The sequence below is a fragment of the Anomalospiza imberbis genome, chromosome 8 (assembly GCF_031753505.1).
Source record: "Anomalospiza imberbis isolate Cuckoo-Finch-1a 21T00152 chromosome 8, ASM3175350v1, whole genome shotgun sequence".
NCBI lineage: Eukaryota > Metazoa > Chordata > Aves > Passeriformes > Viduidae > Anomalospiza > Anomalospiza imberbis.
The window spans coordinates 7226654-7238989 of NC_089688.1; the positions used below are offsets into that span (position 1 = coordinate 7226654).

General features: G+C 39.0%; 1 protein-coding gene across 2 annotated transcripts in view; it reads right to left on the reverse strand.

Moving 5' to 3' along the window:
- The window catches only part of BICC1 (BicC family RNA binding protein 1), a 90432-nt gene that overhangs the window by 61695 nt on the left and 16401 nt on the right, over positions 1-12336 (reverse strand). The gene's annotated exons all lie outside the window — the stretch shown is intronic.

The window sequence follows — 12336 nt, forward strand, 5'->3', positions numbered from 1 at the left end:
TTCGAAAGATTTCGTAACATTTATGTCAAGAGTATCCTCATGTTATTTAGGTCTGAGCTTTTTCTCAAACTGCCACGGAAACATGCTAGCTACATAACAGTGTTGATTTTTATTAACTCACCTTTTTTATGGAATGGACAGTTATTTATTGAAAGCCTGAGCTATTTCTCCAAAGTTACCAAGCTGCTGTCATACACAAAAAAACCCAACCAAAAACTTCTTTCATTGAACCAGAAACCACCTGATAAAGAGATTGTGTTTTCCTGTGCACCAAGTCAGACACTAACCCACACACGCTCTGAAAGCTTGCTTACATCAAGCCAAGATAAAGAATTCCACCCCCAAGACCACAGAGTTAAGCCAAATTGCTGAAAATATGCCTTTAGGAATAAAAAGATAGAGCGTACATTGTTAAAGAAAAAAATCTGACCTTAAATTGAATTTGCTGAAATCCAAACAAAACAATTTTCCATTTTTCTTGTAATTGCAAAGCCAGTCTCACTTCCAGTTTTCAGCTTAGGAACTAAGAAGTCTGAGACAACTCAACTAAAATACACAGTCTAGCAAGAAAAGTAACAAGGCTTAAACAAGCAAGAAATCTGCATGAAAAATCTAAATATTTGAGATTGTTAACTGGCTTTTCAATAAGGTTATGTATTCTTTTTGCTTTATTAATTGTAATAAATTTCATAAAATAACCTGTTACACATAGCAATCTCAGCATTTCGGAGTCTTACATGGCTTCGTGGAGTTTTCCAGAGCTGATGAATGAAAATCAGACATTCAAATTTTCTTAAACTTATAAACAGTGCAATCTGCAGGTTTTGAGGATCCTCACTATAGACAGGTGAGAGTCAACTGATGGTACCAGCAAAGGAGACCGAGCAAAGGGAGAAAAGCTCCAAAATTCTTGAGAAATTACTGGAACATTCAACAAAAGAGAAAAAAGCAAAATATACCTGTCCATACAGCATGCTGATAAAGTAATGACAAAGTCAGGACCTACATGGTATCTTGTATATCACAGAAACTATCCACAATCTACTTATTTTGTGACAAAAGGACTCTTGGACTGAGGGTGAAATTGTCACCTTTTATTAAGAAGTCAGATAGAAAGTTTTATAAGTCCAAACAAAGCCATCCATGATACAAACTTCAAATGTTTATAAAGGAGCATTCTTCCTCTGTTAGGGCAGCCAAGGAAAAGCTGGAAGAATTTCAGCATGCTCAGTAAATGACAATAAGTAGCCTGTCAGGTATCTGGACAGTTTTGGGTGGGTTCCAGTGTATCTCCTCCTGTTAGCAGGAACGCAATACACAACTGCTGAGCTATCCATAGAGAGGCCAGCTGTGCTCCAGCATCTGACAGACCAAACCAGTGCTGGGAACAAAGCAGGCTGAGTCTGGGGTGCTTTCACCCTGCTGCTGAAATACAGGGTCAATGAGCCCCCTTGGCCATCCAGGGTCCACGGGCTCTTTCTGGACCCTTTGCCAGCTGGAGGAGGGTCCCTGGATCAAGGCCAGCATCATCAGAATGTGACTGTAAACACAGACAAGTGACACATCCATCACCTTCATTCTCCCCTTAATATTAATCATATTCACTTATAAGAATATTAACTTTTCAATTCCCCTGAATACTATATTAAAATTAAATCATTGCTACTAAAATTAGAATTGTTGGCAAAAAACTAAAACCAGCTCTACAGCCAAAACTCAGGAAGCTTCACCCATCCATCATTTGTGATTAATAAAGGGAACAGCAACACAGAGAAAAAGAGAAAGCTTAAAATAAACTACACTTGCTTCCACTAGCTCTGCATACATTGCCAACAGAGAACTCAAGGAAAAACAACCAACACATGTACTCTGAGGACCAAAAAGACATTGATTTTCAACAAATATTCCTAGAGATTTCCTCATAGTATTTGTAGGGACCTGACAGATTTGATGACTGAAAGATAAGGGGAAAAACAAACAGAAAGGAGAAAAAAAAGGAAAAATAATTAGGTCATACTGAAAGCAACTTGCCTTGTCCATTCCACCATCAATGTTTTTCGAGTTGCATAGCTACAACACTATCTAAAACCAATAATTTAATACATAACTGTAAATTTAAGATATCTAACAGATTTTTCTAATTTTGCAAAACAAATTTATCCCTAAGGGAAAAAGCTGTCTTGCCAAGACTCTGCACAAAAATAAGTCAGCTTGTTTATTTATTTTTAGAGACAAGTCACAGCTTGAAGGCAGGCTGTGAAGTTGGGGTTGCTGGGGAGCCCCTTTTTCCTTGGTGGAAATCTCTCCTTTCCAAGGCACACAGGGGTGCAGCTCCTCCCCACAGCTGCCTGGTGGGTTGTGGAGCACAGCGAGTGCGTGGCACGGGATTCAGGAGTTTAATGAAGATAATGAAGTGACTGCTCTGCTTCCTGCCAGCCACTCCAGGACAAAGCCAGGGAAACTGAGTAGCTGTCAGCACTGTATTACCTGATTAAAATTGCTCTACTGGCTGCCACTTGTTCACTGTTAGAGCCACAAATGCTCCATCATCTCTCTAACTGGGTAAAATATTCCTGGAAGTCTCCTACATCACCTTTCAGATTCACTCAAGGACTTCTGCTGTTTCCTACAGAAGATATGCCAGCTGATGCTTCCAAAGAGCTTTCAAAGCCCTACCGAAGTCTTCATTCCCGTGACTGACAGGGACTAAATCAATGACTCTGCTTCTGGGATCAGCAGAGGGCTTCTTGGAAATCGCTTAACTAATAAAATTCAACTGAAATCAACAAGAAAAACAAAACCAAACACAACACAACTTCATGTAGGATTTCCTGAAAGTGTAAGGACTCTCTAATGAACCCAAGTTTTCCACTTCAAATTTGTAACCGCTTTAATGGTACTGTGAAAGGAGAATATCCATGCAAACAGTGTACCCAACAGCCAGGTTGTAGGAAAGAAGATGAGAATTCCAAGGAAGGAAGACTTATTGATTTTTCATCAAATAATTCCACTATTATCCTCAAATTTTAAATTACAAGCTACATTTTTCTTCCATTTTACTCAATGGATGAAGATGGCTTTTTGACACTTAAATAACAGCCAAGTTGAACACCCTATTAATAGGCCCTCTTAAGACAGAAAATTTCCATCTGTGCTACTGATAATCACTTTTTTTATAAGTGCGCCTATCAAAAAGTGGATTATGAGACAGCTTTAAGATCCATTGCTATGAGCATGAGTGAAACCTGATTGAAACCTTACATTAAGTACATTTAAGCACTATAGCTGCCCCAGTTCTGAGAAAAAACATCTTTGAAATACTACTGGAGGCAGTAATAAAAAGGGAAGAGAACAATTCTCTGACTTTCATGTTTATAAAGCCTCTTTGCTGCCTATATATACAAAAATAAAGCATCTGTGACTGCAGTCTTCCTTCCCTCTTTGCCAAGCAGCTCCTTGGGCTATGCAAAGTGGAATTGGTCACATCCAAAAAGCATCACCTATAGTGAGATGTGTAAAGGAAAGGTGATGTGGTTTAGCTTCTATTTATTTTCATCAAGGAGTTAGTTCATTGTCTCTCTACCTTCAAACAGGACTTTCAGCATTTCAATTTTCCAGGAAATTTGGAACTCTGTTGCCAAAATGATAGGCAGGCCAGAAAAAAATTCACATTGTATTAATTTGTTCCAAATCCTTTGTAGTGAAAAACTGACAGCAGCAGTGTGCAGCCAGCCATGAGAGCACTCTCCCACTTCAAACACAGCTTAGATGTTATCAACTCCCTTGACCTGTTACCCAAAGAGAGGCAGTTTTGGAGGAGACAGCTGGAGATGGGCAGCTCTAGCAGCTGCAGGAAAATCTCACCAACTCACCGTATCATACCATATTGCTGTTATAAAATACTTCTCTGCACAGCAATAAAAATTATGAATATTTATGCCAGCAACTCACTTGTCCTCTACTCTAGGCTTCCTCTCTGACACATGGGAAGAGACCCCAACACTGTGACAGGATGAAGCCATTCCAGCCCTCTTCCTCAGATGACACCCCCATTATTATTAGTGCATGAGCTGCCATGCACATAACCTGCACTAAATGTGGGAGCTGTGGTTCCCTAGGAAAGTATTTAAACTAAAAATATGGAAGACAAGGACCCAGGGTGAAGCATTTTACCCTTTCCTTTCAGTGTGGCCACTGTAAACACTCCACAAGGGACAAGACAGTTGAGCGAGCTGCCCCTGTGGTGTCACACATCTGGAAATGGGCCAAAGCATTCATGGAAGGGCAGGAGAAATAAGACATGTAAAGCTTGGCATTTTTCTAAAAACCTCTGCAGTGGGACTGCCTTGAGTCTCTGGATGAGACAGCTCAAAAAAGAAAAAGCCTTTGAGTGCCTCAGGAGGCAGAACCTCCCTTGCTGCCAGTGCCTGACAGATCCAACTCTGCCCCAAGCCAGAGTATCCATTTAACAGGACTTGCTGTTTACAGGAGGAAAAAATCATAATATCAGCAGTGCCCCAGGGGCTGACAGAGGATACCTGCCAAATACAAAAGCTCTGCTCTCAGCAGATTGATGGCTGGGGATATTCTTTCTATTTGTTTGGCATTCAACTTTCCCTCAATGCACAACCACTTGTCAGGTATGAGCACAGATACTGCATGATTCATTGCATAGGAGGGGAGAATGCAGCAAGCCTGTAAAAAAATTAGAAACAAAATCCCTACAGATTTGGATAAAAATGTACACAATATTTTTTTGATGGTCCTGCTTGTTATGAGTCATTCACAGATGTGGAGCTAAAGGAGAGAAGCCAAGATTGAGTCAAAGACAAAGCTTCATACAGGAAACCAGTTTAAGTCTGTTGCAATGCAGGTTAACACTGAGCTCCAAGGCCTTTTCCAACAGTAAGGAAACACTGCCTGTATCTGGGCCTATTATGTTGAACAAGATTCTGGAATACATTTGACAGGGACAAAAAACTCCCATTATTTGGAATTACAAAGTCTCCTGCTTTTCTAAAATTCAACCAACCCCACACTCTCCAACTTCCTGGATGAAATTGGAATATTTGTAGAACAAAACAAGAGTTTCATTTTTCTATATAAAAACCCACTTGCTTTTAATTTCTGTCTCTATCAGAAGAAAAAAACCCAACAGCCTCAGTTTTTAAGTGACATGTGTTGTGAACCCTTTTCTAGACATCTGTTGTCCTGATCCTGCACATCCATACAGCTGGTAACACTTGGCAAATCCACACACCCAGGCTGCTTGGCATCTCCTTTTCCCTTAACCTGAGAATTTTTAATGTCTGCTGTCTTCTATTTTGCATTCATCAGTTTCAAAATATGCTGATTGCCTTAGATGTAAATTCTTCCCCAGATAAAAATCCAATTCAGGCTTCTTGCTATATTTTAATTCCAGATTCTAAGGCATGTGGCAATAGAGGAATTCTAGCAGAGGGCTGTTCAGTTTAGAACAATCAATTTCCACTTCATGGTAAAATTGAGAGTCACTCTTGTACACTAAATTTGTAATGTGTTAGAATACTGACAGTGCCCACTTGACATCAGCTGTTACCTTGCGTATTTGCAAAAAGTAAATTGGATCTTTTTGCATCTCTTACTCCCTCTAAATGAAAAACACCAGTTTAAATATACATACAGAAAAATGTAAACCCACTTAAACACTTCATGAGAAGGATAACTGAGCTATAAACCAGCATTAAGTAGCAAAAGACAAAAAAGTTTAAGAAGCCAAGAAGAAAAGCATAAGATAAACAAATGTAAGTAAGTGCAGGCATAAGCACTGGGGCAAGGCACTGATACATTCAGTTAATTAAAAAAAAAAAAAAAAGGTAAAAATCGCACACAACCCCATTTTCAGGAATACATCCTATGTCTCAATTCATAACTTTAAACACAGGAAAAAAGGGTGCCAGTTTATTCTTGGATCATAATATACATGACATTTGAATAAGGCAAGTTCATCAGTTTGACCCAAGATCCAAAACAATTTGTTCAAGTAACATCACTGAGGAAATTGCAAAGCAGATTCCTTAAGAGAGAGTGGGATGGATCCCCCCAAAGGGTGGAAGCAGAGGAAGCAAAGTCACCCATCCATCCAGTCTAGAGCTGTGTAGCACCACAACAAAATGTGCACCAACTTGTCACCCGTTTTTCCCATGCACTTGCTAGGCAAGAAATCCAAATTGTGTATCAGCACAAAAATACAGTGATATAAGTTACTTTGCCAAACTCAGGTTTACTCACAACATCAAGATCTTTCTGCTTTTAAGAAACTAAGGAAATGAAGTAATTGTTTAGGTAAGAAGATCAAAGCACAACAGAAGTCTAGACCCTTCTGGTAAAGGTGAACAAGTTTTATTTTCACAGCTGGTTTTATGTCCACATTTTCATCATCTACATGAATTTTTCTTATGAAGAGTTCTCATATTAAAAAACACAACTGCTATATACAGCTGCCAAAGCATTAAATTATTCCATTTATGTGCATGCATGTAAACAAAAACATACACATACACAATCTAGAATGTCAAGCTGTATAATTAGGATTTCTAGACACAGTTTACAGTAAGATAAAAGCCTTCACTGGTTTACACTCCACTGGTAAAATTTGGCCAGAAGCTTGGCATCCATACCAGCTCCAATCATGCCACATTAGGAGATGTGGACTTAAGGTGTTAAGAAGAATTCATTAGCTTTTAATTTATAATGGTGGACTGTTTAGCAAAAAACAGGACAGCTACCTTAAGACAAGCAAGAACATTCTGATTTTAGGGTGTTAAACAAAAATAAACCAATTATGTTAGTTTTAATCTCCTAAGTGAAATTACTCCACCTGGGAAATCCTACCTGCTTTTTCACTGAGGCAGCACTACAGATATAAACAGTTCTGGACTGAGACTTAGCAGATGTAGGTACCCAGAAAAACATTGCTCTAAGCTGGCACCAGGAGAAAGTCCCTTCTGGGCAAAAAGATTCAACTCCACAGGAAATTCTGCACTTCTACTGGCTGCATTTCTTTTTATTACCAGTGAGTTTTTCAAACTAAATAATCTTCTAGGAAAAGTTTGCTGAATTGTAGCAGATCCTTGTGGAATTCAGATACAATAATTACATTCTTTCACCATCCATTTCTCATTAATTTTCAATAACTACAGAAAACCTACAACGATTTTCTCTACAGTGGAAGAGGAGCTGAATCACAGGAGGATAAATCCTGCTGATACTGTATTTAGTTTGCTATATACTCTTCCAGAAAACCTGAGCATTCTTGCCAAACCACAGGTAAGGTGGCATAGACAAGTGGAATTTCAAGTTATACAAGCAAGCAGCAAAGTCACAGATTCATGACTGTTTCATTGAGAAGTGCTCTACACTCCAAAGAAAGCATGATGGCTCAAGTGTTACAAAACTGAGCTCAGGCTGTGTATGACAGAGTCAAAGGAAAGAGATCACAAGTCAGTCACCTAAAGGTTAAAATAAGCCCAAACCAAAATCTTATCTGGCAGAACATACAGTAATACTTATTCAAATACCTCAATGCTACTGAGATTTGTCCCTCAAAGACCCCAAAGCTCTTTCTGAAATTGAACACAGACATGCTGGAAGCACACATCACTAAAGGCTACACAGGGAGAGAAGTTTTAACTGCCCCTTCATCTTAAAGCACTGATCTGGACTGTTAGCCCTCTTCACATGGTGACTCCTCCCAAGTTCGGACTTTTATCAGGAAAACAAAATTAGTCAAGGATGCAAATTTTGCAGTACTTAAATAAAAATAAATTAACATCTTACAGGGATAAAGATTATCAACAACTTTATAGCTCAGCCATCAAATCCTGTATGGATTTTTGGGCCATGCTTTCATATAAATTAACATGCTCAAATTAATTTTTCTTGGTTTCCAAGCTGTGTCTTCTGGCTATAGGGGAGATGTATAGAAATGCAAAGCTCCCACCACCCAAAGGCTCTTAAGAGATGAGTCTTTAGAAATCCAGCTGCATTAACCACTGGATTCCTTGTGATTGCCACCTCCTAGAGGCAAGGTCCTGCCATAGGGTAGCTGAAACTCTCCCAAGGGTCTGCAAAGTTCTGGCAACACCTTTGAACTGCTACCCTTGGGAGGCGAGAGGAATCTTCATTTGCACTTTTCAGCACTCAGGAAGAAACCCCACAGAGGGGTGAAACCCCCAGTAGAGGCCTGGACTGCTCAAACCTATCCCAACACTGCTGTGGGCATTAGACTAACCCTAAATAAACATCACTTGGGAGTGTGTGCCCCAAGACTTGAAAGACGGCCTTTGTGGGCTGCTGAACCTTTTATTCAAACCTTATGAAACCGAGCGAGGCGTTTAAGGACCAGGCAGGAAGTAGAGAGCTGAAGTTATGTTGCCTACACAAACAGGCCTAAAATATGTTCCTCAAATCCTAAGATTCCTTTCTTCTCAAGCACAAGCAAATCACTGACTACAGTGTACAGTCTCAAAGACCTGCATCTGGCCCCCTGCTATCTAATTTGTATTTTTATGGAGTCAACGCTATTTCTACAACTGCTGTTTACAAGAAATATATAAGTCAGGAAAACTCTACAAAGCTGCATTTACACAACCTTGTGATACAGTGCAGGAAATGCTTAAGCAAAATTAATGACCACAAGTAAACAAGAACACATTGTTTTGTGGTTAGACAACGGTAATTCTGAGTTACACTACTCATTTATCTAGAAACCTTGACTATTTCTGATATTAAATTCCCCTTTTTTATGTTCAAAACTCAGGAAAGTCCTGCTTAGAAGAGCTGATACAATACAAAACCCTTTAACTTCACGCAAAATAAACTGGAAAGAAACTTGTAAACTTAAAGGATATGAAATGTCAAGTGTGGGGAAGTGAAAAATTAAAACAAAGAATGTGCAATTTCTGCCAAAATCTAGAAAAACAAACAATAACAAGTAAGGAACTAATAGTTGGCCCACTTCTGACTCTAGTTCCTGCGTGAGGGCTTTAGCTCAAGAAATACCATATTTTTACAAAAAAAAAAAGAGCCTTAAGTAGCAAGACGTTAGTGTAGCTGATTTAATGCAATACTGCTTTCAGGACTGTTTTACCATTTTTGCTCAGCACTACTCAATTTGAATCTTTTCTGTAAAAGTTTATGTCAATTTTTTTTCTGCATTACGTCAAAAATCAACTCCTTTTCCAGTAACAAATACTAAACCAATTCTTTATCACCAAACACAGAATGACATTACCACTATTCATAGAAACCACTATGGGCTAAGCATTGTGTAACATCTCTCAACATGTTACACTTGCAAAATATCTCAGTTTTTATAAATATTGCCCATGTGTTTCATGCTTTCATAAAGCTTTTGCCAAAACACTCACTTTTTAAGTGACATGGAAAGCTTAGTAATGTGGAAGGAATGTCAGTGAACCAAAGAGAAAGAGCAAGTCTACTTTCAAACCTTGCTATTTGCCCTGTTACCTGGAAATTTGTGTTCTTTGGAGAACCAACATAATTAATGCACGCATTAATTAACCAACATAATTAATGCACGCATCCAGATCCATTGAGGCAGAGCTGACATGGTACACTTAGCAAAATACCTTTTATAATCAAGGAGCATGTCACTCTCAGGACTTGATAGTGAATAAAACCACAGCCAGTTTTTGGACAAAAAACATCTTAGCAAAGTGTCATCTGATAATTAGATAATGATTAGATTGCTATGGCAGCAGGTAAGTTAGACAGGAAAGCAAGCTTTTACTAAAGAGGTACAGAAGTATTGATGAGGTTCTTTTCAAAAAGACCAAGAAATAAATAGCATAAAACATCAACTTAGGTATCAAGGAAGCCTGGCAAAAGCAAAAATACTATCCAAAGGTCTTTAACAGGTCTTGCATAGGCAAGAGCCATACACAGGGAACACTAGAAGGGATTGCTCTTGAGAATAATTCTAGCTGTGAGTGATACAGACAGCCAATACAGGGAATATTATTTATGGAGCCATGATTGCTCCTGAGAAATCTTTAACTGTGTGACTCACATGAGGTAAAGCACAAGCAGGCACATACATAAGGTACTTCCAATTCAGTTCTACAACCAGGGTATTTTTAATTTACAATAACCACATCTGCATGCTGGTATGTGGGAAAACAAGAACGCCGCGCAAACGCGTGATTTCTTACTCAAACAACAGTTTGGTTTCCAGCAGGCAAGGGGGCTTTGAACTACAAACCTTCCTAAGGAAATACAGTCCACTTGAGAGCAGGGGGAAGTAGCTCCAAGTCAGCATTCCCAGACATAAATAAGCATGTACTGGGGTCAGCTTTCTGTGAAAGAAACGAGTAACCCATCGATAAAAAAAATTACTGTATGTGTGTTTGCAGTAGCCATCAGTTGTTTCTTCAACCAAAAACTAACCACTTGAGTGTTTTATGTTCAACAGAATTAACAATAAACCAAGCCTCAAGCACTCAGTTTTGTTGCAGAGTTAAAATATAATGGCACTGCTGCCACTTGACAGCCAAGGGGATCTTAGCCTTGTATTTCAGTGAAAAACAATCTCCACCCTGGAGCACAGATTGGTCAATGCCCCTTATGTGCCCACATTTGGCTACTGTTTCCAGTAAACATCAGCTAGTAGTTAATTTTAAAAACAAAAATGAAGGATCCAACAAAGCCTTGTTCTAGTCCTAAGCAGAGCCAGTTAAGAAATATTGAAAAAAATTGCTTTAGGTTTTCATTCTCTATCAAAATGTGTAATAGGAGTAGATGATGAACAATGAATGAATAGCAGGAAAAAAACAGCCCCAATAAAAATCACACAGTTTGTGTAAGAGGTGAACATGCTGTAACTCAGCCTCACTTTCTCTCTGATGACTATTTCAAGCCATGTAATTTTTCAACACCAAACTGCAATGCATGCAGGCAAGTATCACAATCACAGAAAAAACTGTCATTTTCCAAGTCCTCCTATTACTTCCTAAAAGCTTTATCAAGCCCTTAGGAAAGAGGTTTTTCACATATTGGGTGAGATTTAGACTTCTCGGAAAGTCTGTAAATTCTAAAAAAAGTAAACATATAATATACATAACAAACCCAAAGTAATGTCTAATGCTTCTTCCTCTTACAATTTAACAAAAAACTCCTCCACAGAACAACCTCTTAAACCATGCTGTTCTCAATATAGCGAGCCTCTGACCTTTATTTTGGCTTTTTTAATCACACAGAGCAACTCAGGATCCAAAAAGCCAGGTCAGCAGTCCCACAGGTTTGCAAGAACTATGCAAAGCCTGGAATAATGCTGAATAAGCCACAAAGCCATCCAGGAGAAAAATAAAAACAAAGCTGTACCACCAGCTGAAAACTGAAAAATTAAGGCTAAGTATTTTACTCAAAACTGCCAACCCAACAATTATTTTCCTGAAAAAGGAGGGAGAGGATAGATCATGGAGCCCTTAAACATGAAAATGCCTGCTACTGAGGAACAGAGAAGTTTAAAAAGCCAAGACAGCCTTTGCTCTTCGCCATCCAGAAAGCTCTGCTTTAAAAAAAAAACTTGTCCACAAAAGATTCCAAACATTCTTCTTCCATTACAATTATATAGATTTCAAGATGTTCCACAACGTGAACCAAAGCTTTGTGCAGTGCAAAGCAGCCAACAGAAAAATTACATTTCTCCTGCAGTTAAAATGGATTAGCTTGAAAACCAAGCAGAAAAGGTAAAAATTGAGGAATTGCTGTTCTAGTTCCTCTGCTGAATGGTTGTAAAGTTCATGTTTCAGGGGTCTTTAAGCAGAGTAAACTGCACTGAAAGAGGAAGGAGGTTAAACACTACATTATACTGGTGGAGTCAGGGATCTTAAATCACAAATGCATTGAGTAAGGGTAAGAATGAGTCCCCACAGAGAGCACTGCAGCCATGCTCAGCCCTGCTGTCACACAGCACACACAAACACCACCAGGGAAAATGGGCATTTCCAGCTCAGAAAAATCCTCCCCACAGTGCAAGCGTCCACTCAGAATAAACTGCATTATGCCTCCTGCAGAAAAATGGCCAACACAGCCCTACCCACACATGATAAGTATTAAGCAAAGCCTCCTACTATTGACTTTATTTAACTGGGTCTTCCTAGAGTTGCAATTAATCCCTAGGAATTTTCCAAGTTCCTAAATTTGCAGACACTGTGGGTGATTTTGATACCAAGCCTGTCATTGCAGTTGAAAAGTCAAATCCACATACTCAGAGAAATGGAAGCCCAAGATTCAATCACCACCTCCTGATACTGAAATCCAGATATTTTTAAA